The sequence below is a fragment of the Lathyrus oleraceus genome, unplaced genomic scaffold, assembly GCF_024323335.1.
Source record: "Lathyrus oleraceus cultivar Zhongwan6 unplaced genomic scaffold, CAAS_Psat_ZW6_1.0 chrUn0038, whole genome shotgun sequence".
Taxonomy (NCBI): domain Eukaryota; kingdom Viridiplantae; phylum Streptophyta; class Magnoliopsida; order Fabales; family Fabaceae; genus Lathyrus; species Lathyrus oleraceus.
In genome coordinates this window covers 58576-84445 of record NW_026112429.1, presented here as the reverse complement: position 1 = coordinate 84445, position 25870 = coordinate 58576, and the positions used below count along the sequence as shown (strand labels likewise).

General features: G+C 36.6%; 6 non-coding genes across 6 annotated transcripts; all 6 read right to left on the bottom strand.

Moving 5' to 3' along the window:
- Positions 1–2579: 2579 nt before the first annotated feature.
- Positions 2580–2650, bottom strand: TRNAG-GCC (transfer RNA glycine (anticodon GCC)). The gene has a single exon. It is a non-coding gene; the product is annotated as a tRNA-Gly (tRNA).
- A 2065-nt stretch (positions 2651–4715) lies between these two features.
- Positions 4716–4786, bottom strand: TRNAG-GCC (transfer RNA glycine (anticodon GCC)). The gene has a single exon. It is a non-coding gene; the product is annotated as a tRNA-Gly (tRNA).
- A 3983-nt stretch (positions 4787–8769) lies between these two features.
- Positions 8770–8840, bottom strand: TRNAG-GCC (transfer RNA glycine (anticodon GCC)). Its single transcript has one exon. It is a non-coding gene; the product is annotated as a tRNA-Gly (tRNA).
- A 1847-nt stretch (positions 8841–10687) lies between these two features.
- Positions 10688–10758, bottom strand: TRNAG-GCC (transfer RNA glycine (anticodon GCC)). The gene has a single exon. It is a non-coding gene; the product is annotated as a tRNA-Gly (tRNA).
- Positions 10759–12823: 2065 nt separating this feature from the next.
- On the bottom strand, positions 12824–12894 carry TRNAG-GCC (transfer RNA glycine (anticodon GCC)). Its single transcript has one exon. It is a non-coding gene; the product is annotated as a tRNA-Gly (tRNA).
- A 2066-nt stretch (positions 12895–14960) lies between these two features.
- Positions 14961–15031, bottom strand: TRNAG-GCC (transfer RNA glycine (anticodon GCC)). The gene has a single exon. It is a non-coding gene; the product is annotated as a tRNA-Gly (tRNA).
- Between the last annotated feature and the right edge of the window lie 10839 nt (positions 15032–25870).

Here is a 25870-nt window from a genome sequence, read left to right as displayed (position 1 = left end):
TTTGTTCGAAGTGTCACACTTATAGCCTCGGCATAAGACTTAGGTTCAGTTTGAACATTAATAGACAAGACAAAATGACAAAGAGATGAGGGCATATAAGATAAAAACATTGAGACGAGATAATATAATTTAAAAAAACATCACATCAAAGTATAAAATTAAATCTATAGTAGATAGTGGGTAATGCTTAAATTAAATGTTCATAAACCTTATATACAATGCATAATAATTAAAATGGTCGTGGTTTAAACAAACTAATTCAAAAACAAACAAAAAAAGAAAAATTTAATTCAAACTATGGTGAAAATAATATTATGCTTTTGAGACTGGTAAATGACAATTTAAAATTAAAATAGAGCCCAGGGAGTCTACACTTCATCCAAACGAAGGATGACTGGTGAGGTTACCAAACATCACTAATTTGTTCATCATAGCTCTACTTGTGCACCAGTAGGGAATCGAACCCGGGTCTGTAACGTGGCAGGGTACTATTCTACCACTAGACCACTGGTGCTTATTGGGAGCACTTGCAAAAGATACTACACATGTAAATATGCAAGTCTATACTATATAATATAACTAATCAATAGTATTTTATATTGCATATGAGTTATGTTGTTATTATTATTATCCACATAATCAAATTTCACTTTACTCTTTCAAAACATGCAAGGTTTAATTTAGTCCCTGAAAAAAAGAACAACAACTTCGAGTCGTTGAGAAGAAAAAGTAAGTTACAGTTTTCAAAATCATGTTTAAATTCTAGAACATTAAAACATTATAAGAATTTTGGAACCTACGATTTTCGCATGATAAACACATTAATAGACATAGCTTCATCTATGATGATGCGATGGATCGTAGAAATATACTTTTGCGTCTCTATCTATCTTTTTCCCTTTCATTCCTTGTCACGGCTCGTTCTTTAAGGTAATTAGAATGAGAAACTTTATTGTAAATTAACTTTCACTCTTTCACTTGGATAGTTGAAGTGAATGTGCTCTATATTCTGCCTCATAATATGATATGTATACTGTAAGATGTTTATTTGTTCTCAAAGATATTAGATCTCTACAATGGAAGAAGAATTGTCCAAAACTTAATATTAAAGAATAAATGTATCGATCCCATCCTACGGTTGTGAAACCAATGGGTTGTAGCGGTGACTTTCTAGGTAAAAACAGACAATTGCTTGGGCATTGTTTGAGATACTTGATTACTCGAGTTGCAACATGGAAGTGAATGAGACCAGTCTTGTAAAGAAACTTGATGGGTTATTGAACGATGTATGGGATGATAGGTTTTGTTTTGGTATTCTACAATAATGCGTCTATGTTTCTTTAATTTGTACAAATGTCTGGCAATAGAGCCTCACAGTCCCGCAGAAATTTTAGAGAGTTATCAGATGGTGTTGATACAGGTTTGGAGCCTAGAAAGAAGTTGTCACAAATGAGATCATGCAAGTATATTATTTGACAAATCTAAATTCCTTTGATAGAACGGGAGAATTCAAAGCCAAGAAAGTATTTAAGTTGACCTAATTTTTTGATCTTGAAGGATTCCTGGAGAACTACTTTGAGGGTGCTAAATTTAGAAAGTGAATTATCGGCTTGTATCGCATCATACCAATATACTATCAATAATGTGAATGACTAAGGCGAGATTCAGACGCGGCTTGGTGATATTGTGTTGGAACGTGGTTAGCTTCTCATATGTTTTCCTACACGCCTCTTTAAGGCCATATATGGATTTAATAAGCTCTCTCACTTTGTTAGGTCTAGACGAGATAGCCACATGGGTTATTTCCATATAAACAACTTCTTGAAGGTTTCCATCTATGAATGTACTTTTTACATCAAGTTTATGTATATTCCAATTGTGCTTTGAGAGTTAGTGTGACTACTAGAATCACACTGGTCACTTTGGATGGAGGGGAGTATGTATCATAGAAATCTAGTCCCTATATTATGTTATACACTTTTGCCACAATATGGCCTTAAATTGTTCAATATACCATCTCTGTCATGCCTACTTTTTTATGTCCGTTTGCATCCTAATGGTTTTACATGAGGAGGGAGGTCAACTAGTTTTCATATTCCAGTCCTCTCTAGGGCACCCAACTCGACTTGTTTGGTTTTGTTCAAAGTGTCACACTTATAGCCTCGGCATAAGACTTAGGTTCAGTTTGAACATTAATAGACAAGACAAAATGACAAAGAGATGAGGGGCATATAAGATAAAAACATTGAGACGAGATAATATAATTTAAAAAAACATCACATCAAAGTATAAAATTAAATCTATAGTAGATAGTGGGTAATGCTTAAATTAAATGTTCATAAACCCTATATACAATGCATAATAATTAAAATGGTCGTGGTTTAAACAAACTAATTCAAAAACAAACAAAAAAAGAAAAATTTAATTCAAACTATGGTAAAAATAATATTATGCTTTTGAGACTGGTAAATGACGATTTAAAATTAAAATAGAGCTCAGGGAGTTTACACTTCATCCAAACGAAGGATGACTGGTGAGGTTACCAAACATCACTAATTTGTTCATCATAGCTCTACTTGTGCACCAACCGGGAATCAAACCCGGGTCTGTACCGTGGCAGGGTACTATTCTACCACTAGACCACTGGTGCTTATTGGGAGCACTTGCAAAAGATACTACACATGTAAATATGCAAGTCTATACTATATAATATAACTAATCATTAGTATTTTATATTGCATATGAGTTATGTTGTTATTATTATTATCAACATAATCAAATTTCACTTTACTCTTTCAAAACATGCAAGGTTTAATTTAGTCCCTGAAAAAAAGAACAACAACTTCGAGTCGTTGAGAAGAAAAAGTAAGTTACAGTTTTCAAAATCATGTTTAAATTCTAGAACATTAAAACATTATAAGAATTTTGGAACCTATGATTTTCGCATGATAAACACATTAATAGACATTGCTTCATCTATGATGATGCGATGGATCGTAGAAATATACTTTTGCGTCTCTATCTATCTTTTTCCCTTTCATTCCTTGTCACGGCTCGTTCTTTAAGGTAATTAGAATGAGAAACTTTATTGTAAATTAACTTTCACTCTTTCACTTGGATAGTTGAAGTGAATGTGCTCTATATTCTGCCTCATAATATGATATGTATACTGTAAGATGTTTATTTGTTCTCAAAGATATTGGATCTCTACAATGGAAGAAGAATTGTCCAAAATTTAATATTATAGAATAAATGTATCGATCCCATCCTATGGTTGTGAAACCAATGGGTTGTAGCAGTGACTTTCTAGGTAAAAACAGACAATTGCTTGGGCATTGTTTGAGATACTTGATTACTCGAGTTGCAACATGGAAGTGAATGAGACCAGTCTTGTAAAGAAACTTGATGGGTTATTGAACGATGTATGGGATGATAGGTATTGTTTTGGTATTCTACAATAATGCGTCTATGTTTCTTTAATTTGTACAAATGTCTGGCAATAGAGCCTCACAGTCCCGCAGAAATTTTAGAGAGTTATCAGATGGTGTTGATACAGGTTTGGAGCCTAGAAAGAAGTTGTCACAAATGAGATCATGCAAGTATATTATTTGACATATCTAAATTCCTTTTATAGAACGGGATAATTCAAAGCCAAGAAAGTATTTAAGTTGACCTAATTTTTTGATCTTGAAGGTGTCCTGGAGAACTACGTTGAGGGTGCTAAATTTAGAAAGTGAATTATCGGCTTGTATCGCATCATACGAATATACTATCAATAATGTGAATGACTAAAGCGAGATTCAGACGCGGCTTGGTGATATTGTGTTGGAACGTGGTTAGCTTCTCATATGTTTTCCTACACGCCTCTTTAAGGCCATATATGGATTTAATAAGCTCTCTCACTTTGTTAGGTCTAGACGAGATAGCCACATGGGTTATTTCCATATAAACAACTTCTTGAAGGTTTCCATCTATGAATGTACTTTTTACATCAAGTTTATGTATATTCCAATTGTGCTTTGAGAGTTAGTGTGACTACTAGAATCACACTGGTCATTTTGGATGGAGGGGAGTATGTATCATAGAAATCTAGTCCCTATATTATGTTATACACTTTTGCCACAATATGGCCTTAAATTGTTCAATATACCATCTCTGTCATGCCTGCTTTTTTATGTCCGTTTGCATCCTAATGGTTTTACATGAGGAGGGAGGTCAACTAGTTTTCATATTCTAGTCCTCTCTAGGGCACCCAACTCGACTTGTTTGGTTTTGTTCGAAGTGTCACACTTATAGCCTCGGCATAAGACTTAGGTTCAGTTTGAACATTAATAGACAAGACAAAATGACAAAGAGATGAGGGGCATATAAGATAAAAACATTGAGACGAGATAATATAATTTAAAAAAACATCACATCAAAGTATAAAATTAAATCTATAGTAGATAGTGGGTAATGCTTAAATTAAATGTTCATAAACCCTATATACAATGCATAATAATTAAAATGGTCGTGGTTTAAACAAACTAATTCAAAAACAAACAAAAAAAGAAAAATTTAATTCAAACTATTGTGAAAATAATATTATGCTTTTGAGACTGGTAAATGACAATTTAAAATTAAAATAGAGCTCAGGGAGTTTACACTTCATCCAAACGTAGGATGACTGGTGAGGTTACCAAACATCACTAATTTGTTCATCATAGCTCTACTTGTGCACCAACCGGGAATCAAACCCGGGTCTGTACCGTGGCAGGGTACTATTCTACCACTAGACCACTGGTGCTTATTGGGAGCACTTGCAAAAGATACTACACATGTAAATATGCAAGTCTATACTATATAATATAACTAATCATTAGTATTTTATATTGCATATGAGTTATGTTGTTATTATTATTATCAACATAATCAAATTTCACTTTACTCTTTCAAAACATGCAAGGTTTAATTTAGTCCCTGAAAAAAAGAACAACAACTTCGAGTCGTTGAGAAGAAAAAGTAAGTTACAGTTTTCAAAATCATGTTTAAATTCTAGAACATTAAAACATTATAAGAATTTTGGAACCTATGATTTTCGCATGATAAACACATTAATAGACATTGCTTCATCTATGATGATGCGATGGATCGTAGAAATATACTTTTGCGTCTCTATCTATCTTTTTCCCTTTCATTCCTTGTCACGGCTCGTTCTTTAAGGTAATTAGAATGAGAAACTTTATTGTAAATTAACTTTCACTCTTTCACTTGGATAGTTGAAGTGAATGTGCTCTATATTCTGCCTCATAATATGATATGTATACTGTAAGATGTTTATTTGTTCTCAAAGATATTGGATCTCTACAATGGAAGAAGAATTGTCCAAAATTTAATATTATAGAATAAATGTATCGATCCCATCCTATGGTTGTGAAACCAATGGGTTGTAGCAGTGACTTTCTAGGTAAAAACAGACAATTGCTTGGGCATTGTTTGAGATACTTGATTACTCGAGTTGCAACATGGAAGTGAATGAGACCAGTCTTGTAAAGAAACTTGATGGGTTATTGAACGATGTATGGGATGATAGGTATTGTTTTGGTATTCTACAATAATGCGTCTATGTTTCTTTAATTTGTACAAATGTCTGGCAATAGAGCCTCACAGTCCCGCAGAAATTTTAGAGAGTTATCAGATGGTGTTGATACAGGTTTGGAGCCTAGAAAGAAGTTGTCACAAATGAGATCATGCAAGTATATTATTTGACATATCTAAATTCCTTTTATAGAACGGGATAATTCAAAGCCAAGAAAGTATTTAAGTTGACCTAATTTTTTGATCTTGAAGGTGTCCTGGAGAACTACGTTGAGGGTGCTAAATTTAGAAAGTGAATTATCGGCTTGTATCGCATCATACGAATATACTATCAATAATGTGAATGACTAAAGCGAGATTCAGACGCGGCTTGGTGATATTGTGTTGGAACGTGGTTAGCTTCTCATATGTTTTCCTACACGCCTCTTTAAGGCCATATATGGATTTAATAAGCTCTCTCACTTTGTTAGGTCTAGACGAGATAGCCACATGGGTTATTTCCATATAAACAACTTCTTGAAGGTTTCCATCTATGAATGTACTTTTTACATCAAGTTTATGTATATTCCAATTGTGCTTTGAGAGTTAGTGTGACTACTAGAATCACACTGGTCATTTTGGATGGAGGGGAGTATGTATCATAGAAATCTAGTCCCTATATTATGTTATACACTTTTGCCACAATATGGCCTTAAATTGTTCAATATACCATCTCTGTCATGCCTGCTTTTTTATGTCCGTTTGCATCCTAATGGTTTTACATGAGGAGGGAGGTCAACTAGTTTTCATATTCTAGTCCTCTCTAGGGCACCCAACTCGACTTGTTTGGTTTTGTTCGAAGTGTCACACTTATAGCCTCGGCATAAGACTTAGGTTCAGTTTGAACATTAATAGACAAGACAAAATGACAAAGAGATGAGGGGCATATAAGATAAAAACATTGAGACGAGATAATATAATTTAAAAAAACATCACATCAAAGTATAAAATTAAATCTATAGTAGATAGTGGGTAATGCTTAAATTAAATGTTCATAAACCCTATATACAATGCATAATAATTAAAATGGTCGTGGTTTAAACAAACTAATTCAAAAACAAACAAAAAAAGAAAAATTTAATTCAAACTATTGTGAAAATAATATTATGCTTTTGAGACTGGTAAATGACAATTTAAAATTAAAATAGAGCTCAGGGAGTTTACACTTCATCCAAACGTAGGATGACTGGTGAGGTTACCAAACATCACTAATTTGTTCATCATAGCTCTACTTGTGCACCAGCCGAGAATCGAACCCGGGTCTGTACCGTGGCAGGGTACTATTCTACCACTAGACCACTGTTGCTTATTGGGAGCACTTGCAAAAGATACTACACATGTAAATATGCAAGTCTATACTATATAATATAACTAATCAATAGTATTTTATATTGCATATGAGTTATGTTGTTATTATTATGATCAACATAATCAAATTTCACTTTACTCTTTCAAAACATGCAAGGTTTAATTTAGTCCCTGAAAAAAAGAACAACAACTTCGAGTCATTGAGAAGAAAAAGTAAGTTACAGTTTTCAAAATCATGTTTAAATTCTAGAACATTAAAACATTATAAGAATTTTGGAACCTATGATTTTCGCATGATAAACACATTAATAGACATAGCTTCATCTATGATGATGCGATGGATCGTAGAAATATACTTTTGCGTCTCTATCTATCTTTTTCCCTTTCATTCCTTGTCACGGCTCGTTCTTTAAGGTAATTAGAATGAGAAACTTTATTGTAAATTAACTTTCACTCTTTCACTTGGATAGTTGAAGTGAATGTGCTCTATATTCTGCCTCATAATATGATATGTATACTGTAAGATGTTTATTTGTTCTCAAAGATATTAGATCTCTACAATGGAAGAAGAATTGTCCAAAACTTAATATTATAGAATAAATGTATCGATCCCATCCTACGGTTGTGAAACCAATGGGTTGTAGCGGTGACTTTCTAGGTAAAAACAGACAATTGCTTGGACATTGTTTGAGATACTTGATTACTCGAGTTGCAACATGGAAGTGAATGAGACCAGTCTTGTAAAGAAACTTGATGGGTTATTGAACGATGTATGGGATGATAGGTTTTGTTTTGGTATTCTACAATAATGCGTCTATGTTTCTTTAATTTGTACAAATGTCTGGCAATAGAGCCTCACAGTCCCGCAGAAATTTTAGAGAGTTATCAGATGGTGTTGATACAGGTTTGGAGCCTAGAAAGAAGTTGTCACAAATGAGATCATGCAAGTATATTATTTGACATATCTAAATTCCTTTGATAGAACGGGAGAATTCAAAGCCAAGAAAGTATTTAAGTTGACCTAATTTTTTGATCTTGAAGGTTTCCTGGAGAACTACTTTGAGGGTGCTAAATTTAGAAAGTGAATTATCGGCTTGTATCGCATCATACGAATATACTATCAATAATGTGAATTACTAAGGCGAGATTCAGACGCGGCTTGGTGATATTGTGTTGGAACGTGGTTAGCTTCTCATATGTTTTCCTACACGCCTCTTTAAGGCCTTATATGGATTTAATAAGCTCTCTCACTTTGTTAGGTCTAGACGAGATAGCCACATGGGTTATTTCCATATAAACAACTTCTTGAAGGTTTCCATCTATGAATGTACTTTTTACATCAAGTTTATGTATATTCTAATTGTGCTTTGAGAGTTAGTGTGACTACTAGAATCACACTGGTCATTTTGGATGGAGGGGAGTATGTATCATAGAAATCTAGTCCCTATATTATGTTATACACTTTTGCCACAATATGGCCTTAAATTGTTCAATATACCATCTCTGTCATGCCTTCTTTTTTATGTCCGTTTGCATCCTAATGGTTTTACATGAGGAGGGAGGTCAACTAGTTTTCATATTCCAGTCCTCTCTAGGGCACCCAACTCGACTTGTTTGGTTTTGTTCGAAGTGTCACACTTATAGCCTCGGCATAAGACTTAGGTTCAGTTTGAACATTAATAGACAAGACAAAATGACAAAGAGATGAGGGGCATATAAGATAAAAGACTGGTAAATGACAATTTAAAATTAAAATAGAGCTCAGGGAGTTTACACTTCATCCAAACGAAGGATGACTGGTGAGGTTACCAAACATCACTAATTTGTTCATCATAGCTCTAAATGTGCACCAGCCGGGAATCGAACCCGGGTCTGTACCGTGGCAGGGTACTATTCTACCACTAGACCACTGGTGCTTATTGGGAGCACTTGCAAAAGATACTACACATGTAAATATGCAAGTCTATACTATATAATATAACTAATCATTAGTATTTTATATTGCATATGAGTTATGTTGTTATTATTATTATCAACATAATCAAATTTCACTTTACTCTTTCAAAACATGCAAGGTTTAATTTAGTCCCTGAAAAAAAGAACAACAACTTCGAGTCGTTGAGAAGAAAAAGTAAGTTACAGTTTTCAAAATCATGTTTAAATTCTAGATTATTAAAACATTATAAGAATTTTGGAACCTATGATTTTCGCATGATAAACACATTAATAGACATAGCTTCATCTATGATGATGCGATGGATCGTAGAAATATACTTTTGCGTCTCTATCTATCTTTTTCCCTTTCATTCCTTGTCACGGCTCGTTCTTTAAGGTAATTAGAATGAGAAACTTTATTGTAAATTAACTTTCACTCTTTCACTTGGATAGTTGAAGTGAATGTGCTCTATATTCTGCCTCATAATATGATATGTATACTGTAAGATGTTTATTTGTTCTCAAAGATATTAGATCTCTACAATGGAAGAAGAATTGTCCAAAACTTAATATTATAGAATAAATGTATCGATCCCATCCTACGGTTGTGAAACCAATGGGTTGTAGCGGTGACTTTCTAGGTAAAAACAAACAATTGCTTGGACATTGTTTGAGATACTTGATTACTCGAGTTGCAACATGGAAGTGAATGAGACCAGTCTTGTAAAGAAACTTGATGGGTTATTGAACGATGTATGGGATGATAGGTTTTGTTTTGGTATTCTACAATAATGCGTCTATGTTTCTTTAATTTGTACAAATGTCTGGCAATAGAGCCTCACAGTCCCGCAGAAATTTTAGAGAGTTATCAGATGGTGTTGATACAGGTTTGGAGCCTAGAAAGAAGTTGTCACAAATGAGATCATGCAAGTATATTATTTGACATATCTAAATTCCTTTGATAGAACGGGAGAATTAAAAGCCAAGAAAGTATTTAAGTTGACCTAATTTTTTGATCTTGAAGGTTTCCTGGAGAACTACTTTGAGGGTGCTAAATTTAGAAAGTGAATTATCGGCTTGTATCGCATCATACCAATATACTATCAATAATGTGAATGACTAAGGCGAGATTCAGACGCGGCTTGGTGATATTGTGTTGGAACGTGGTTAGCTTCTCATATGTTTTCCTACACGCCTCTTTAAGGCCATATATGGATTTAATAAGCTCTCTCACTTTGTTAGGTCTAGACGAGATAGCCACATGGGTTATTTCCATATAAACAACTTCTTGAAGGTGTCCATCTATGAATGTACTTTTTACATCAAGTTTATGTATATTCCAATTGTGCTTTGAGAGTTAGTGTGACTACTAGAATCACACTGGTCATTTTGGATGGAGGGGAGTATGTATCATAGAAATCTAGTCCCTATATTATGTTATACACTTTTGCCACAATATGGCCTTAAATTGTTCAATATACCATCTCTGTCATGCCTTCTTTTTTATGTCCGTTTGCATCCTAATGGTTTTACATGAGGAGGGAGGTCAACTAGTTTTCATATTCCAGTCCTCTCTAGGGCACCCAACTCGACTTGTTTGGTTTTGTTCGAAGTGTCACACTTATAGCCTCGGCATAAGACTTAGGTTCAGTTTGAACATTAATAGACAAGACAAAATGACAAAGAGATGAGGGGCATATAAGATAAAAGACTGGTAAATGACAATTTAAAATTAAAATAGAGCTCAGGGAGTTTACACTTCATCCAAACGAAGGATGACTAGTGAGGTTACCAAACATCACTAATTTGTTCGTCATAGCTCTACTTGTGCACCAGCCGGGAATCGAACCCGGGTCTGTACCGTGGCAGGGTACTATTCTACCACTAGACCACTGGTGCTTATTGGGGGCACTTGCAAAAGATACTACACATGTAAATATGCAAGTCTATACTATATAATATAACTAATCAATAGTATTTTATATTGCATATGAGTTATGTTGTTATTATTATTATCAACATAATCAAATTTCACTTTACTCTTTCAAAACATGCAAGGTTTAATTTAGTCCCTGAAAAAAAGAACAACAACTTCGAGTCGTTGAGAAGAAAAAGTAAGTTACAGTTTTCAAAATCATGTTTAAATTCTAGAACATTAAAACATTATAAGAATTTTGGAACCTATGATTTTCGCATGATAAACACATTAATAGACATAGCTTCATCTATGATGATGCGATGGATCGTAGAAATATACTTTTGCGTCTCTATCTATCTTTTTCCCTTTCATTCCTTGTCACGGCTCGTTCTTTAAGGTAATTAGAATGAGAAACTTTATTGTAAATTAACTTTCACTCTTTCACTTGGATAGTTGAAGTGAATGTGCTCTATATTCTGCCTCATAATATGATATGTATACTGTAAGATGTTTATTTGTTCTCAAAGATATTAGATCTCTACAATGGAAGAAGAATTGTCCAAAACTTAATATTATAGAATAAATGTATCGATCCCATCCTACGGTTGTGAAACCAATGGGTTGTAGCGGTGACTTTCTAGGTAAAAACAGACAATTGCTTGGGCATTGTTTGAGATACTTGATTACTCGAGTTGCAACATGGAAGTGAATGAGACCAGTCTTGTAAAGAAACTTGATGGGTTATTGAACGATGTATGGGATGATAGGTTTTGTTTTGGTATTCTACAATAATGCGTCTATGTTTCTTTAATTTGTACAAATGTCTGGCAATAGAGCCTCACAGTCCCGCAGAAATTTTAGAGAGTTATCAGATGGTGTTGATACAGGTTTGGAGCCTAGAAAGAAGTTGTCACAAATGAGATCATGCAAGTATATTATTTGACATATCTAAATTCCTTTGATAGAACGGGAGAATTAAAAGCCAAGAAAGTATTTAAGTTGACCTAATTTTTTGATCTTGAAGGTTTCCTGGAGAACTACTTTGAGGGTGCTAAATTTAGAAAGTGAATTATCGGCTTGTATCGCATCATACCAATATACTATCAATAATGTGAATGACTAAGGCGAGATTCAGACGCGGCTTGGTGATATTGTGTTGGAACGTGGTTAGCTTCTCATATGTTTTCCTACACGCCTCTTTAAGGCCATATATGGATTTAATAAGCTCTCTCACTTTGTTAGGTCTAGACGAGATAGCCACATGGGTTATTTCCATATAAACATCTTCTTGAAGGTGTCCATCTATGAATGTACTTTTTACATCAAGTTTATGTATATTCCAATTGTGCTTTGAGAGTTAGTGTGACTACTAGAATCACACTGGTCATTTTGGATGGAGGGGAGTATGTATCATAGAAATCTAGTCCCTATATTATGTTATACACTTTTACCACAATATGGCCTTAAATTGTTCAATATACCATCTCTGTCATGCCTGCTTTTTTATGTCCGTTTGCATCCTAATGGTTTTACATGAGGAGGGAGGTCAACTAGTTTTCATATTCCAGTCCTCTCTAGGGCACCCAACTCGACTTGTTTGGTTTTGTTCGAAGTGTCACACTTATAGCCTCGGCATAAGACTTAGGTTCAGTTTGAACATTAATAGACAAGACAAAATGACAAAGAGATGAGGGGCATATAAGATAAAAACATTGAGACGAGATAATATAATTTAAAAAAACATCACATCAAAGTATAAAATTAAATCTATAGTAGATAGTGGGTAATGCTTAAATTAAATGTTCATAAACCCTATATACAATGCATAATAATTAAAATGGTCGTGGTTTAAACAAACTAATTCAAAAACAAACAAAAAAGGAAAAATTTAATTCAAATTATGGTGAAAAAAATATTATGCTTTTGAGACTGGTAAATGACAATTTAAAATTAAAATAGAGCTCAAGGAGTTTACACTTCATCCAAATGAAGGATGACCGGTGAGGTTACCAAACATCACTAATTTGTTCATCATAGCTCTACTTGTGCACCAGCCGGGAATCGAACCCGGGTCTGTACCGTGGCAGGGTACTATTCTACCACTAGACCACTGGTGCTTATTGGGAACATTTGCAAAAGATACTACACATGTAAATATGCAAGTCTATACTATATAATATAACTAATCAATAGTATTTTTTATTGCATATGAGTTATGTTGTTATTATTATTATCAACATAATCAAATTTCACTTTACTCTTTCAAAACATGCAAGGTTTAATTTAGTCCCTGAAAAAAAGAACAACAACTTCGAGTCGTTGAGAAGAAAAAGTAAGTTACAGTTTTCAAAATCATGTTTAATTTCTAGAACATTAAAACATTATAAGAATTTTGGAACCTATGATTTTCGCATGATAAACACATTAATAGACATAGCTTCATCTATGATGATGCGATGGATCGTAGAAATATACTTTTGCGTCTCTATCTATCTTTTTCCCTTTCATTCCTTGTCACGGCTCGTTCTTTAAGGTAATTAGAATGAGAAACTTTATTGTAAATTAACTTTCACTATTTCACTTGGATAGTTGAAGTGAATGTGCTCTATATTCTGCCTCATAATATGATATGTATACTGTTAGATGTTTATTTGTTCTCAAAGATATTAGATCTCTACAATGGAAGAAGAATTGTCCAAAACTTAATATTATAGAATAAATGTATCGATCCCATCCTACGGTTGTGAAACCAATGGGTTGTAGCGGTGACTTTCTAGGTAAAAACAGACATTTGCTTGGGCATTGTTTGAGATACTTGATTACTCGAGTTGCAACATGGAAGTGAATGAGACCAGTCTTGTAAAGAAACTTGATGGGTTATTGAACGATGTATGGGATGATAGGTTTTGTTTTGGTATTCTACAATAATGTGTCTATGTTTCTTTAATTTATACAAATGTCTGGCAATAGAGCCTCACAGTCCCGCAGAAATTTTAGAGAGTTATCAGATGGTGTTGATACAGGTTTGGAGCCTAGAAAGAAGTTGTCACAAATGAGATCATGCAAGTATATTATTTGACAAATCTAAATTCCTTTGATAGAACGGGAGAATTCAAAGCCAAGAAAGTATTTAAGTTGACCTAATTTTTTGATCTTGAAGGATTCCTGGAGAACTACTTTGAGGGTGCTAAATTTAGAAAGTGAATTATCGGCTTGTATCACATCATACAAATATATACTATCAATAATGTGAATGACTAAGGCGAGATTCAGACGCGGCTTGGTGATATTGTGTTGGAACGTGGTTAGCTTCTCATATGTTTTCCTACACGCCTCTTTAAGGCCATATATGGATTTAATAAGCTCTCTCACTTTGTTAGGTCTAGACGAGATACCACATGGGTTATTTCCATATAAACAACTTCTTGAAGGTTTCCATCTATGAATGTACTTTTTACATCAAGTTTATGTATATTCCAATTGTGCTTTGAGAGTTAGTGTGACTACTAGAATCACACTGGTCATTTTGGATGGAGGGGAGTATGTATCATAGAAATCTAGTCCCTATATTATGTTATACACTTTTGCCACAATATGGCCTTAAATTGTTCAATATACCATCTCTGTCATGCCTGCTTTTTTATGTCCGTTTGCATCCTAATGGTTTTACATGAGGAGGGAGGTCAACTATTTTTCATATTCCAGTCCTTTCTAGGGCACCCAACTCGACTTGTTTGGTTTTGTTCGAAGTGTCACTCTTATAGCCTCGGCATAAGACTTAGGTTCAGTTTGAACATTAATAGACAAGACAAAATGAAAAAGAGATGAGGGGCATATAAGATAAAAACATTGAGACGAGCTAATATAATTTAAAAAAACATCACATCAAAGTATAAAATTAAATCTATAGTAGATAGTGGGTAATGCTTAAATTAAATGTTCATAAACCCTATATACAATGCATAATAATTAAAATGGTCGTGGTTTAAACAAACTAATTCAAAAACAAACAAAAAAAGAAAAATTTAATTCAAACTATGGTATAAATAATATTATGCTTTTGAGACTGGTAAATGACAATTTAAAATTAAAATAGAGCTCAGGGAGTTTACACTTCATCCAAACGAAGGATGACTGGTGAGGTTACCAAACATCACTAATTTGTTCATCATAGCTCTACTTGTGCACCAGCCGGGAATCAAACCCGGGTCTGTACCGTGGCAGGGTACTATTCTACCACTAGACCACTGGTGCTTATTGGGAGCACTTGCAAAAGATACTACACATGTAAATATGCAAGTCTATACTATATAATATAACTAATCAATAGTATTTTATATTGCATATGAGTTATGTTGTTATTATTATTATCAACATAATCAAATTTCACTTTACTCTTTCAAAACATGCAAGGTTTAATTTAGTCCCTGAAAAAAAGAACAACAACTTCGAGTCGTTGAGAAGAAAAAGTAAGTTACAGTTTTCAAAATCATGTTTAAATTCTAGAACATTAAAACATTATAAGAATTTTGGAACCTATGATTTTCGCATGATAAACACATTAATAGACATAGCTTCATCTATGATGATGCGATGGATCGTAGAAATATACTTTTGCGTCTCTATCTATCTTTTTCCCTTTCATTCCTTGTCACGGCTCGTTCTTTAAGGTAATTAGAATGAGAAACTTTATTGTAAATTAACTTTCACTATTTCACTTGGATAGTTGAAGTGAATGTGCTCTATATTCTGCCTCATAATATGATATGTATTGTCATACCCCAAAATTTGCCCATTAATCTTGCAAAACATTTCTCGAAGCACTCCGACTTGTTCTACAAGACACTGACCTTAAAGGAACAAAAGCCCATCTCACAACATGCCCAATCCAGAAAATGGCCCAAACCGGCCTGCTCGCTAGGCGAGCAATTCCTTCGCCTAGCGAACCTTCGCTACACGCTCGCCTAGCGAAGCTTGCGAACATCAGAATTTTTGGGCTTCACTCTGAGCCCATTAGGTCACAACAAGAGCATTATAAATAGCCAAGCTTCAGTCAGAAATAGGGAGGACGAAGATGGAGACGAAGACGGACGGAAACCCTGGCACAGAAACCCTGGAGGCTACTTTAGAGAGTTCCGAGTGAAGAAACCCTGAAGGCCTCTCCTCCGCTCCGAAGCTACCGCCGCCCAACTCCATCCGATACCAAAAGCGATCAGTCTCTTCAACATAGCAGCTTAGTTGCAAGCAGGTTTGTGCATCACTATTGTTTTATGCTTTTAATCGGTAATCTCTATATACATAAAGCATCATGATTGAAGTTTCGAATATGTAATTTGATTTCACATGCGAATTTAAATATGCTTGAATATCATGAATGTTTGTCCATGCTATTCCTGTAATCAAGTGCCATACAAGTTCAGGTTTCCGGAGGTCATGCTGCTGTCAAACTCCAAACCCGTGGCCGCTCGCTAGCATATCGCTAAGCGAGCCTGTAGCGAGCATTCGCCGAGCCTTCGCCAGGCGAAGCAGAGGCGAACGGGACAGTGGCTGGTTTGTTTCTTTTCTATTATGCCTTATGTCTATCTAACCAAGATTTATTATAATTTTGCATCATTTGGCCTGAGATTATGACTGTTGTGTTGTAGTGCAATTTTCAATTGTACTTTACTTTGATGCTCTAACCCGTGTGTTGAATTGTGCAAAGGTTTACATATTCCCGAGGAAACGGCCGACTAGGTATCCCACTTTATGTGTGGGAGACCCTTATGGAGATTCACCCTGAATTACTCAATTGATTTTAATGTATTAATTTCATGGTGAAGATCCACCCTAATGGCTTAATTGATCTTAATGTATTGATTTTAATATGGACCTAATTACTTAATCGACTACGGCTATCTAATTAATTGTAAAACTTTGCCTTTTAATATGCGATCTTGGACCTCTCTTTTGTTACCCTACGATTACGGTATTATGGTCATGTCCCGCGAATATGGGGATACACTTAGCAAAGACCCTTCGGTTAAATCATCATAGTCCCTCGAATGTTGCCTTTGTCCCTCGATGACCCTTCGGTGTAGCCTACGGTTAAATGATGATCGTCCCTTCGAATGCTAAGGTATCCTCACAACTGTTGCCTTCAATGACCAATCGATGACCAATCGATGACCCTTCGATGACCCTTCTACATCCAAAGGATAAAACTGCTTACTTCTCAATAGTAAGGACAGTTTTACCCTCATAAGGATAGGAAATGCCCGGAAAGACCTCGGATAGGTATAACTCTTAATTGCTTATTCACAATTTAAAACTACTTTTCACACCTTACACTTTTCAAAACCTCCATTAGAAAATCACCACTTGGCATACATTCGCGCTAGAATCATTGCCGAGTTATATTTTTCTAAACTATTTTCAAAACTAAACGAGATAACCACTTTGTATACATTCATTCGAGAATCATTACAAAGTTAAATTCTCCTTTTCAAAACATTTCCTACACATTTCTCAACCACTTTTTCAAACTAGAAAAACATAAATGATTGAGCAATTAAGAGCCCATGGATAACCATGGATACAAAGGGTGCTAATACCTTCCCTTTGTATAATGTACCTCCCGAACCTAAGAATCTAAATTAAGGTCTTTCCTGTTCTTTTCCACCTTTCCTTATTGGATAAAAGAAAAGTCGGTGGCGACTCTTGCTAACCACGACATTGCGATTAAAAAAACACAAAAAGTCAGTTCACCGTATGACAGAACTGGCGACTCTGCTGGGGACATACAAAGAGAGGTCACCTTGAAAATCATTTATGTTTTAAACTGTTCCTTCTTTTGAGGGTATTTTATGCTTGAGTGAAAGATCCTACACCCGGATCTAGTGTACCTTAGGTAAGTAGCAATAGATCATCGCGACTCTCCGGCGTATACTGGAATGGTTAAAATGATGGCTACGGTTAATGTGACACTTTGGATGTCCTGATGTTCCTCATGTTTACTTGAGGAAAAATTTGGCATTCGCGTGGTGTCATCAAAGCATTAACCAGACCTTTAGAACCCTAATTGACTCATCTTAGCCATTAGAAAGTAGTGAGATAACTGACTTCGGTTCCGACTGGGGTTGGTTGAGACTCGATACTACACTCTTTGAGATTGGACTTTAGGGAAGCTTTGGTCAACCACTTGGCGTTGCACTGAAGTGGACTTAAAGAAAGGTCGATGATCTGAGATCCTTCTAGAACCCGGTTACTATTCTAGGACAGGTTGAACCAACCAAACTTCAGTGGGGAGGGTACTTACCTATGGAACTCATGCAAGCCTTAAAACTTAGGAATGATGGTTGTGTGACTTGCTTGTGCTTGTTATTTACTTAACATCATAACATCATAACATCATCATAACATCATGGCATTGAACTAACCATTTCGAGGACTTAGGGATTTAACTTTGCTCTATTTTGTAAAAAAAAAAAAAGTTTCCTTTTTTGGTAGTTTATGCAAAGTTAAATTCCAAAAGTCCTTGAAAACATTCCATACATTGCATAGCATAACATTGCACAATAGGTGTTCTAAAGGGATCAATGTTCTCACGGTTTTCATGCAAACAGAAAAATGGACCTCGGACAGACTGTCAAAGATCTCCATGCTCAGAATGCTCAACTCCAGGAGATGATCTTGAACTTATCCAAGGGGCAGGAAGAACTGAAGGCTCTCTTGCTCGAGAAGAAAAAAGACAAGAAATCTGTGAGTCACATTAACCCGGGAAGAAGGCAGTTTACGAAGATCAATATGACTTTAGCACAAGCACTGCAAGGTATGCTAAAAGCAAATTTAATTACCCTCAGAGATCCTCCTGCAAAATCCAACACTACTTCTCCTAGTTATAATCCCAATGCCAGGTGTGCCTATCACTCCGATAGCCCCGGGCATGATACAAACGATTGTTGGTCGTTGAAGAACAAAATTCAGGATATGATCGACGCTGGAGAATTTGAATCTGATCCGCCTGAGACTCCTAATGTCATCACTGCCCCCCCTGCCTAATCATGACAAGACTGTCAATGATGTGGAAGATGCTGACAGCGATTGCGACCTGGATAGCTGGATTTTCCCAACAATTGGTGACGGACTCAATAATTGGAAGGCTGAAGACACTATCCCGATTTCCTTTAGTCAGGAGTAATGGTTATTGCCTATTTTAGTGTTGCAACTTTTTAGTTTTTACAATTGAACTTCTTAAAGCATTGTGTCTATGCCCGGGGCACAGTAGTTAATTTGTTAAGGGTTTTGTCATTTCATAAGCATATTCACATTCAATAAATCAATGGACTTTTTGCATTCAAATATTGCGCTCTTTATCTTTCCTGTCATTTTTCAAACAAGCTATGTTTTCTTGCACACACTCACGTAACAATTTGCCGATCCATATCCACTCTGGATCCTGTTGGTAATGACTCTGCTACTGTTCATTATGACTTTGAAAATCCGATCTACCAAGCCGAGGATGGAAGTGAGGAAGATTGTGAAGTCCCTGGAGAACTTGCCAGACTGGTACTACAAGAAGAAAAGACCATACAGCCGCATGAGGAATCAATTGAAATTATAAATCTGGGAACTGAAATAGACAAGAAAGAAGTCAGAGGTTTCTTGGGGCACTCGAATTACATTGCCCGATTCATTCCACACTTGACTGCTACCTGCAAACCCATCTTCAAATTACTAAAAAAGAAAAATCAAGAGATGGTATGGAATGATGAATGACAAAATCAAGAAGTATCTCCAAGAACCTCCAATTCTGATACCACCAGTTGAAGAAAGACCTCTCATCATGTATTTGACCGTGTTAGAAAATTCAATGAGGTGTGTGTTGGGGCAACATGACGAGTCTGGTCGAAAAGAGCATGCCACATACTGCCTTAGCAAAAGGTACCGACTGTGAAACAAGATACTCACAGCTCGAGAAAGCTTGTTGTGCTTTGGCTTGGGCTGCTCGCCGACTAAGACAGTATATGTTGAATCATACCACTTTATTGACTTCTAAGATGGATTCTATCAAATATCTATTTGAGAAACCTGCTGTCTCCTGAAAGAGTTATCACTGACAATGGTACTAATTTGAACAACAAGATGATTACCGAACTCTGCACGCAGTTCAAATAAAACACCATAACTCTTCTCCGTACCGGCCAAAGATGAACGGCGCCGGGGAGGCTGCTAACAATGTCCGGAAGCTCATACAAAAGATAGCAGTAACATACAAAGACTGGCATGAGATGTTACCATTCGCTCTCCACGGTTATCGCACTTCAGTGCGCACTTCGACAGGGGCAACTCCGTTCTCTTTAGTCTATGGAATGGAAGCCATCTTACCAGTGGAAGTTCAGATTCCCTCTCTAAGAATCATGAAAGAGGCGGGCTTAGATGAAGATGAACGGACTCAGACTCGACTCGATCAGATAAATTTGATTGAAGAGACTCGCGGCTGTTTGTCATAGGCAGATATATCAGAAGCGCATGATCCAGGCATTTAACAAAAAGGTCAAGAGACAGGTATATCAAATTGGCGACTTGGTGATCAAGCGTATCATTCTACCGCAAGGTGATCCCAGAGGTAAATGGACTCCCACATACGAAGGGCCATTTGTAGTTAAGAAGGTATTCTCTGGTGGAGCCATGATACTTGCTACAATGGACGGCGAAGATTTCCCGCATCCTGTGAATGCGGACATAGTTAAAAAATACTACGCATAAAAGAGACCCGCTAGGTCGACGTACCTAGGCAAAAGTAAGGGCATCCCGGCGAACCAAAAGGGTTCGGGCAAAAATTAGGGATAAATATATAAAAACGTACACCCGGCAAGTCGAAAACCTGAAAAGGCGGCTTGGGCAAAAAAGGGTATCCTGGTGGACTGAAAACCTGAAAAGGCGGTCCAGGCAAAAATTAGGGATTAAAGCGTAAGACTATGTCCCGTTCTCAGTCAGCTTCAACCAAGTTCCAAGGACTGAACAAGCCAATCACTTCTATCCGACAACAGGAGATGAGACGCTTGAAGACATAATGACAGTAGTGGAATTAAAATCAATAGGACCTTTTTTGCATAGCTTTCTCTTTGTTTTCTTGACGATTTCCTCTTACTAGGATTTCTGTCTCCTTGTACACAAATTGCCTGTTTACAGGCCCTCTTTCAAAATCAATACAATGTCATTTCCAAAAAGATGCTTTTGTTTTACCTTTTCTGTTTTGTTTGCGTAAATGTCCATTGATTTACTTTGAATTGATTTATGCATTTGAATATGATCAATGTTTACCAAAAATGCATGCCTAGAATAGTAATAGCAATTACTACACGACTTCAGGATCGAGGAGAAGGTCTAATCACGCTTCCCAATGAATCCGTTGCTAATTCGATTCCCCAACAAAAACTGGCTATTTCCATAAGAGGTCGGCATCACCAGACAGACTGGTCATCTCTTCTATCCCCAGCCAGGCTCTGTTGAGTGTTTCCATCGTCAGACAGAAATCAGGTATCCCCCAGCCAAGAAAGAATCATCAATACAAATATCTCCGACCAGAAGACTGAGATTTATTTCCCCAGTAGAGTCCCCTGGAAGAACGTTCCAGACGCATAGAGCATTCATTACATCATTTCGCATCACATACATGCATACAATGTTCACATTTATTTCAGACGCATAATTCATTCATTACATCATTTCATAACATACGCATGCATACTTTGTTCGCATTTATTTTCAGAAGCATAAAACATCTCATGCATCATGACATGGCATGAAGCTAACTTTATTTTGCAGGTTAATTATCCTCCTGATACAGTCAAAACAAAGGTCCATTCAGACGGACATCTTTATCAATTACATTCAAGATTTAACTACATCCTTCAGATATACTCCATGTCAACATTCATTCTGACATCCTCATAACGATGGCATCTATAAGCCCACCTCAGATATTCATTGCAAATACAACATACAACAAATATTATCAGATATAGCCTAACGTACGGTTCATTCTGATTCAGCTCAACACATGACTCCTTCAACTCAGATACGATCTAGCGTACGATCCATTCTGACCTTCAATAACTCAAATACGGTCTAATGTACGATCCAGTTAGACCTTCATCTCCTCAGATGCTACCTAGTGTACGGTACATTTCTGAAGTGTAGTCTAGCATATGACTACCCCCTTTTATAATCAGATTCAGCCTAATGGACGGCTCATTTTGCTCAGATACGGTTTAATGTACGACCCAGTTAGACCTTCATCCACTCAGATGCTACCTAGTGTACGGTACATTTCTGAAGTGTAGTCTAGCATACGACTAGCCCTTTCATCGTCAGATTCAGCCTAATGGACGGCTCATTCTGCTCAGATACGGTTTAATGTACGACCCAGTTAGACCTTCATCTCCTCAGATGCTACCTAGTGTACGGTACATTTCTGAAGTGTAGTCTAGCGTACGACTGCCCCCTTTCATCATCAGACACAGCCTAACGGACGACTCATCCTGCAACTCCAATACGGTCTAGCATAAGACCCATTTGGATCTTCAACTCAGATACGATCTAGCATACGATCCGGTCTGATCTTCTATCCCCAGTAAAATCACCCGCTTAATGGAGGTTTCGTTCTGCAACTCAGAGACGATCTAGCGTACGATCCATTCTGATTTTTCATCCTCAGCGAAGTCATCCGCCCAATGAACAACTCACTCTGGTATTCAGATGCGGTCTAGCGTATGATCCATTCTGATCCCTTATCCCCAGCAGCGTATAACACACTCTGACTCCCCAACGAAGTCGACAGCATAATGGATAACTCACTATACGGGCTAGCGTATGACCCGGTACGACATCCATGTCTTCAGATATCGTCTAATGTACGACGCACTCTGAAGCTCTCATCATTAAATTCCCTGGATGGCATCTTTAAGCCCATCTCCATCAAGACTAGCTCCTGATTGACAAGCGCAAATTTTTTGGGCATTCTAGTGTTCAATAATCTTCCACCTCCAAACCACGAATGGCATACATGCGATCCTAACTCTCTCGGTTCAAGAATATTGAACAGGGGCAGCTGTCATACCCCAAAATTTGCCCATTAATCTTGCAAAACATTTCTCGAAGCACTCCGACTTGTTCTGCAAGACACTGACCTTAAAGGAACAAAAGCCCACCTCACAACAGGCCCAATCCAGAAAATGGCCCAAACCGGCCTGCTCGCTAGGCGAGCAATTCCTTCGCCTAGCGAACCTTCGCTACACGCTCGCCTAGCGAAGCTTGCGAACATCAAAATTTTCGGGCTTCACTCTGAGCCCATTAGGTCACAACAAGAGCATTATAAATAGCCAAGCTTCAGTCAGAAATAGGGAGGACGAAGATGGAGACGAAGACGGACGGAAACCCTGGCACAGAAACCCTGGAGGCTACTTTAGAGAGTTCCGAGTGAAGAAACCCTGAAGGCCTCTCCTCCGCTCCGAAGCTACCGCCGCCCAACTCCATCCGATACCAAAAGCGATCAGTCTCTTCAACATAGCAGCTTAGTTGCAAGCAGGTTTGTGCATCACTATTGTTTTATGCTTTTAATCGGTAATCTCTATATACATAAAGCATCATGATTGAAGTTTCGAATATGTAATTTGATTTCACATGCGAATTTAAATATGCTTGAATATCATGAATGTTTGTCCATGCTATTCCTGTAATCAAGTGCCATACAAGTTCAGGTTTCCGGAGGTCATGCTGCTGTCAAACTCCAAACCCGTGGCCGCTCGCTAGCATATCGCTAAGCGAGCCTGTAGCGAGCATTCGCCGAGCCTTCGCCAGGCGAAGCAGAGGCGAACGGGACAGTGGCTGGTTTGTTTCTTTTCTATTATGCCTTATGTCTATCTAACCAAGATTTATTATAATTTTGCATCATTTGGCCTGAGATTATGACTGTTGTGTTGTAGTGCAATTTTCAATTGTACTTTACTTTGATGCTCTAACCCGTGTGTTGAATTGTGCAAAGGTTTACATATTCCCGAGGAAACGGCCGACTAGGTATCCCACTTTATGTGTGGGAGACCCTTATGGAGATTCACCCTGAATTACTCAATTGATTTTAATGTATTAATTTCATGGTGAAGATCCACCCTAATGGCTTAATTGATCTTAATGTATTGATTTTAATATGGACCTAATTACTTAATCGACTACGGCTATCTAATTAATTGTAAAACTTTGCCTTTTAATATGCGATCTTGGACCTCTCTTTTGTTACCCTACGATTACGGTATTATGGTCATGTCCCGCGAATATGGGGATACACTTAGCAAAGACCCTTCGGTTAAATCATCATAGTCCCTCGAATGTTGCCTTTGTCCCTCGATGACCCTTCGGTGTAGCCTACGGTTAAATGATGATCGTCCCTTCGAATGCTAAGGTATCCTCACAACTGTTGCCTTCAATGACCAATCGATGACCAATCGATGACCCTTCGATGACCCTTCTACATCCAAAGGATAAAACTGCTTACTTCTCAATAGTAAGGACAGTTTTACCCTCATAAGGATAGGAAATGCCCGGAAAGACCTCGGATAGGTATAACTCTTAATTGCTTATTCACAATTTAAAACTACTTTTCACACCTTACACTTTTCAAAACCTCCATTAGAAAATCACCACTTGGCATACATTCGCGCTAGAATCATTGCCGAGTTATATTTTTCTAAACTATTTTCAAAACTAAACGAGATAACCACTTTGTATACATTCATTCGAGAATCATTACAAAGTTAAATTCTCCTTTTCAAAACATTTCCTACACATTTCTCAACCACTTTTTCAAACTAGAAAAACATAAATGATTGAGCAATTAAGAGCCCATGGATAACCATGGATACAAAGGGTGCTAATACCTTCCCTTTGTATAATGTACCTCCCGAACCTAAGAATCTAAATTAAGGTCTTTCCTGTTCTTTTCCACCTTTCCTTATTGGATAAAAGAAAAGTCGGTGGCGACTCTTGCTAACCGCGACATTGCGATTAAAAAAAACACAAAAAGTCAGTTCACCGTATGACATGTATACTGTAAGATGTTTATTTGTTCTCAAAGATATTAGATCTCTAGAATGGAAGAAAAATTGTCCAAAACTTAATATTATAGAATAAATGTATCGATCCCATTCTACGGTTGTGAAATCAATGGGTTGTAGCGGTGACTTTCTAGGTAAAAACAGACATTTGCTTGGGCATTGTTTGAGATACTTGATTACTCGAGTTGCAACATGGAAGTGAATGAGACCAGTCTTGTAAAGAAACTTGATGGGTTATTGAACGATGTATGGAATGATAGGTTTTGTTTTGGTATTCTACAATAATGCGTCTATGTTTCTTTAATTTGTACAAATGTCTGGCAATAGAGCCTCACAGTCCCGCAGAAATTTTAGAGAGTTATCAGATGGTGTTGATACAGGTTTGGAGCCTAGAAAGAAGTTGTCACAAATGAGATCATGCAAGTATATTATTTGAAAAATCTAAATTCCTTTGATAGAACGGGAGAATTCAAAGCCAAGAAAGTATTTAAGTTGACCTAATTTTTTGATCTTGAAGGATTCCTGGAGAACTACTTTGAGGGTGCTAAATTTAGAAAGTGAATTATCGGCTTGTATCGCATCATACCAATATACTATCAATAATGTGAATGACTAAGGCGAGATTCATACGCGGCTTGGTGATATTGTGTTGGAACGTGGTTAGCTTCTCATATGTTTTCCTACACGCCTCTTTAAGGCCATATATGGATTTAATAAGCTCTCTCACTTTGTTAGGTCTAGACGAGATAGCCACATGGGTTATTTCCATATAAACAACTTCTTGAAGGTTTCCATCTATGAATGTACTTTTTACATCAAGTTTATGTATATTCCAATTGTGCTTTGAGAGTTAGTGTGACTACTAGAATCACACTGGTCATTTTGGATGGAGGGGAGTATGTATCATAGAAATCTAGTCCCTATATTATGTTATACACTTTTGCCACAATATGGCCTTAAATTGTTCAATATACCATCTCTGTCATGCCTGCTTTTTTAT